Below are 6000 nucleotides of genomic sequence, written 5' to 3' on the forward strand. Positions count from 1 at the left end.
GCAACGGAAACTTGTCTATAAAACTAGCGGACCTCTTTGATACATTGCTTTTCCTTTCGGGCTGCAGAAACTTCTCTAAACCTAGCGGCACTCTTGGATACTGACTTTAAAGGTGTAAGCAACTCATATACAAAACTAGTAAACTTTTCCTGCGCTCGTAGTTCCCCAATGGGGAAAGCATTGCCTTTTGTTTTTCACGTTCAAATAGTAAATACATTCACTTCCCACAGGATTAACTACAATAATATTTTGCAAAATATACATAGAAACAAACAAGGTTATTTACAGTTCTCATGGGACTCGACTTATGTAAAAAATCGATGTTTTTAAGTGCTTTGATTGATATTTTTAAGCTACATCGAGTTTTTACAGTATTTCGGACATATTTTGCGAGCAAATGACAATCGAGAAGATGATGCTTGCTAAAGTTGATGGAAGCAGTAGAAGAAGACAAGTATTAGATGGGTGGATGGAGTGCACTTGGAGGTTCTGAAAGACAGTCAGGGACAGATCGGAATGGAGAGTATGTTCGTGGAGTCGGAAACAACTCGATGGATCATAACACACCTCAATTGTTTACCGTATAAAACGTTTATTGTTGAAATTTTTCTTCGTTTCTGCCAGGAAAGTGTATTAAAAATCATAAGTGTGTTCATCTCAAGCTGAGCACTTTATTTTCTGGTGAGTTACATACAATATGTAATGCTTGCTTTTTTGTGCAAAAAATTATTTTTATATGGCCACAAACTGCAATGAAAGGGAAAAACCAACATTGAAAACAAAATTAATTTCTCTCGAAGAAAAATATTCAAAATCTTGGATCGGTTGAAAAATGGAGAAAAACCTGGAGTTTTTGCAGGGATTTTGAATTTAAATGAATTAACCATTTGAACAAACAATGTGAACATAAAATCCGAGAAAGTGTTTATTGCTGGGTCAATGATAAGTGCAAGGCACGTTGCTCGTGTACACGATATTATAATGGAAAAATGGAGAAATCTCTAATGATTTCGATAGAAGATTGCACCTCAAAAGAAAATTCCTATGGATGGAAATCTTATTAAACAAAAAAACTCAAAGTTTACAATCATCTATATAGTGCAGACCAGGTGTTCAATGCTGATTAATCCAGGTTATATTGGAAAAAAGTGCAAAAACACACCTATATTTCGAAAAATGAAAGATCAGCTATGGGATTCAAAGTTTCCAAAGATAGAATTACTATACTGTTTTGTAGTAATGCATCAGGTGATTACATGACAAAACCGGTGTTTATTAACCAATCCTGAAATCCTCGTGCTATGAAAGATTAAAATATGCACTATTTTGTTTTAAGGCTAAACTGCCTCGCCTATTCCCTATACGGGAATAAAAAGGTGTTAGCTGATTTTTTTTGCATAAAACATGTATGCATTATGTGCAATGAAGCTTAATTGCAATTTGTAATTTTTATAATTTTATACTATTTATTGGTTTCGTAGTTTGTTTTCTTAACTTGCATGAATTAAAAAAAAAAAAAAAAAAAATCAGCTAACGCCTTTTTATTCCCCGTATACGGGGAGTAGGCGAGGCCATTTAGCCCTATCTAACTTTTGGAGACTGAGTGGGCAGTTCAATCTCCACTGGTACCAATCAGAGATAGATGGCCCAAGGCTATCACTAATTAAGCAGTACTCAGTGAAGAGAGACGGCTCAAATGTGCCGCCATCTCGTGGTCCCTAACCCTAACACAATATATTTAATGTCTGAAATAATGTGGGTTCTACGGTCGATTTTCTTGAGTTTACAGGACGAAAAACCCGAGTTTCCGGGAGGAAAAACCTGCTTGCCCGTGCCAGAGATCGACTAACTCGGGAACCGGTCGAAAAAAGGCTTAGAAAAATTTCCTTTAGTCGCCGACTAGACTCGAAACCAAGTCTTCCTTCGTGCGGCCAAGCGCGGTGGTTGGCAAACGCCACATCAACTGAGCTACACAGGCTCTATACTTGCATGAATTACCTGAATTAAATGAAAATATTTTTTGTTGAATATGTCATTGTTGTTTATATAATTAAAAGGAAAAAAAAACGGTTTCGGAGCATAACCCTACTTTTTCTATGTGATCTGAGACTCGCGTAACGCGATTTATATATCGTGGCATTTCTGTCTAACCTAATATCCGCGTTATACGAGGGTTACCTGTACGTACCGTATTTTCTGATGTATATAAGACGCACCCAAGAAATTTTAATACAGTTTTCTGGAAAAAACCTAAAAAAAAAAACTTTTTCAGTAGGCGGAGGGCCAAAATGTCTTTCAGCATCCCTATTCCCATGTTCTTCCGCATATTTTACAACCTGCAATTTGTAACTTGAAGTATATGAATGTCGCCTGTTTTTTTTCCATCACTAAAATCTACAGGGAAATATCAAACTGAACACAAAATATCTCAACACGTCAACTCAATACTGATAAACATCGGTAACTGATTACTCGGATAAGATATTTTGAAACTTGAATAGAGACTCCCGTTCTTAGCCAATGACGCGCTAGAAGTCACATGAAGGTTGCATCAATTTGATTGCACCATTAAGCACTTACAAAGATCTTGGAACATAAAAGGGAGTGCGTATGACTTTGAAAAGAGGAAACAATCTTTACCTTCATTAAATAAGACGCACCCCATTTTTAAGTTGAATTTTTAAGGTAAAAAAGTGCGTCTTATACACCGGAAAATTCGGTTGTTTTAAATGGTCAGTAATTCATTATTCCGCTAATCAGACTTCAATCACACCTCTCATTCCCTGAATAATAAGAGCAAGCGTGAATTTCACCAGCATTCACCCCTGGTGGTAATTGATACAATTTTCCTACAAGTTGTGCCAATATTAAGTACAGTCCACTTATATCAAGTTCAGACTTCTAAACAGTTATATATTTTAAAAGCTTAATATTCGAATTGTTTTACTTATTCCGTGTTTTGAAATATGTGCTTCTAACACTTTCAGACAAGAGACTAATGTATTGTATTATTAGCATCTTGGCTAATTAGTCATTTTTCAAGTTGTATTTACTTCACTACTGCTCCCCTGGTTCGCCTTGTATAAACCATGTGGATATCTTGTACACACACGTGCTTCTAATTCATTTCTGAGCTGCACCGTGCAACTTTCCTTGAAGGAAATAAACGGATGTCTTCTGCCCTTTGCAGAAGACATCCGTTTATTTTACAGACCTCAAAGCGGGGGATAAAAGGCTTATTCCCATTCCGATACCATAAAGTTATATAGTGGCGTTATTTTGATTGCACGTAAAGTCATAAAGGATCTCATTGCTATGACCAGATTTAAAGTTGTTATTTATTAAATTAAATACTCCCGGTAATGTAAGAGGAATGTACGTGTTCGAATCATTTATTTGTATCGCAGTTTTTGTTTCTTGAAAATAAAACTGATCATTCCTGATTATATTACTTTTAAGTCAAATTAATTCGGAAAGAAAAATTCGTTCTGAGAATTTCCTCACCGTATAGTTTCAATCTTATTTAGAAAAACCAATGGCAAGCAGTTCAAAGAAACGGCAGTTCGAATGAATAACAACTCATCAAAACTGGTGTTTCTCAAAGCTCAGTTATAGATAAAAGTAAGGAGCCTTCAGACTTTTTCATTGTCTATATAAACGACCTCTGTTGAATGGAATTGAAAGGAAACCTATTCAGCTATACTGATAATACGGCAATAGTGTTCTCATCAAGCAACATGCCAACCTTAAGCGTAACGAGGAATCTGATTTATTAAGCCTGCATACATGGTTCAGTAAAACAAAATCAAAGTGAGCTCCTATTTGAACTGAAGGGAAGAGAATCAGTCCTGTCATTTAAATATCGTGCCACTTCCTGCGACCCCAGAAGTGACGGTTTTTGCGAAACTACTCAATGGGTCTACAGTTACCAGCATCTGGACATACCCATAGATCAAAATCTAAAATGGAAAACCCATATCCACGTTGTAACAACCAAATTAAGGTAAACGTTGTATAGAAGGCGGATTATTAAATGCATAGTATCTCGTATTTTTAGAGTATATATATTATGTTATGCACGGATATACTTGAAGAATTCGGTGTGGTGTTTGTACCTGAGGGGAGCATAAAAATATCCTTGGCTAATTGCATAATCTACACAACAGAATACTAAAGAATATCTTCATGCTTAATCACACTGTGGTTAACTGACCACATTGACCTGCACCATACTGTCAGGCACCATGATCTAATTTTCCAGGTTTCAGGTAAAAAAGTATCTTGGAGTGGCATTTCACATTCCTAGCACAAGAATCTTTAACTCTTAACTCAGAAATGAGACGTCGGAAACAATCTTTAAGAGAGACGGGACGGATTAAGACTCTTGGATTTATAAATGACACTGAAACATCGCTTCCTTTTATCTAGATAAAGAGTAATGGATTTCAGACTACCAACAAATACTGCATGTAAATATATATATATATATATTCATGGGATGTGAAGAGTAGTAAAGCCCAATATATATAACCTCACCTTTTCCTGGTCCATTCTGGCGAACAGGGTATGTGAGGTATAATCCTAACAGAACTATTTCTGTTAGAACTGCCTGTCCGCAGGTATTAGGTAATAACCCTATCACTAGACTTTTCAGCAAAAGGGTAGTAACCTGTCCTGGGGGAATTTCATACACTTTCAAGTTTCAGCCAAAGAAAGCCAGACTGTCAGGGGAAACGACCATGATTCAGGGAAAAATTAAACGAAACTGGAAGAAATACATAATGAAAATCGCAAATTATGTAAGGAGCACCGCACATAAAGAAGAAGTTGATGAACAACTAAACCAAGTCAATGTAAAGATATGTATACGTAGTAACGGAAACAAAGATAAAGAAAAAAGGTACCAAACAAACCAATAACTATGTACAATCTAGTGCGGACAAAAAAAGAGAAGAAATACCAAAGGCTGTTTATATATATATATATATATATATACAGGGTGTCCCAAAATTCACGCAACAAGTAATTTTGATAGAAAACACAGGTTTTTAATTAAAAATTGTAAATTCTTATTGATTCATAAAGTATACAGTATGGGGTTATGCATGGAATAGAATATCGGGTAAATGGCCTCCACGGCTTTGCTGGCACATGCGCACTCTTTTGTCGAAATTTTCCATGACCGTTTTGCATAAATGTGGCTGAATTTCGTTGATATAGCGCTCAATTTCCTCCTTCAAGGCGTGGGTGGTCGTGGGCTTGTTGGCATAAACCATAGATTTCAAAAAACCCCAAAGAAAAAAGCCCAACGGCGTTAAGTCACATGATCTGGGCGGCCAATTCTGATCACTAAAACGGGAAATTACACGACCAGGAAATGACTCATGCAGTAATTAAATTGTTTCTCGGGCTGTATGGCATGTGGCACCGTCTTGTTGAAACCACGTGTCGTCCATATCTTGCAATTTGGGCACAAAACACTAGATTATCATGTCGCGATAGCGAGCACCATTAACTGTTATTGCCTTACCAGCCGCATTTTCGAAGAAGAATGGACCGATAATGCCTCCAGCCCAAAATCCGCACCAAACAGTGACACGTTGTGGATGCATTTGTTTCTCAACAATCGCTCGTGGATTTTCTGAACCCGAAATGCGATAATTTTGTCGATTAACGAAGCCATCAATATGAAAATGAGCCTCATCGCTGAAGGTGATTTTGTTTGAAAAATATGCATCCACTTGTTGTTGTTCCATAATCCATTCAACGAACTCTCTTCGCTGTGTGTGGTCAGTAGGCTTCAGTTCTTGAGTCAATTGAAGTTTGTAAGCATAAAGATGCAAATCTTTCGTGAGAATACGCTGTAGAGAACTTCTCGAAATGCCCAATTCAAGACCACGGTGCCGAATTGATGTTCCTGGACTCTCAGCAACACTCTCAAGAACTGCTTCGATGTTTTCTGTTGTACGACTTGTTGAAAGACGGCCAGAGTGTATAAGA

The 6000-nt window shown here is 37.0% G+C and overlaps 1 long non-coding RNA gene across 2 annotated transcripts in view; it reads right to left on the minus strand.

Moving 5' to 3' along the window:
- Nucleotides 1-6000, minus strand: part of LOC150094560 (uncharacterized) — a 34088-nt gene that overhangs the window by 9699 nt on the left and 18389 nt on the right. Inside the window, exon 3 of one of the 2 annotated variants that reach the window (XR_016550232.1) lies at nucleotides 570-617. The exons of the other annotated variant lie outside the window; for it this stretch is intronic. This is a non-coding gene — a long non-coding RNA (uncharacterized LOC150094560). Of the gene's footprint in view, nucleotides 1-569; nucleotides 618-6000 lie in introns of those variants that run through there. 2 annotated transcript variants of the gene reach the window in all.

The sequence above is a fragment of the Typopeltis vanoorti genome, chromosome 22 (genome assembly GCF_054136105.1).
Source record: "Typopeltis vanoorti isolate ZY-2024b chromosome 22, IOZ_Tvanoo_1.0, whole genome shotgun sequence".
NCBI classification, from domain to species: Eukaryota; Metazoa; Arthropoda; class Arachnida; order Uropygi; family Thelyphonidae; genus Typopeltis; species Typopeltis vanoorti.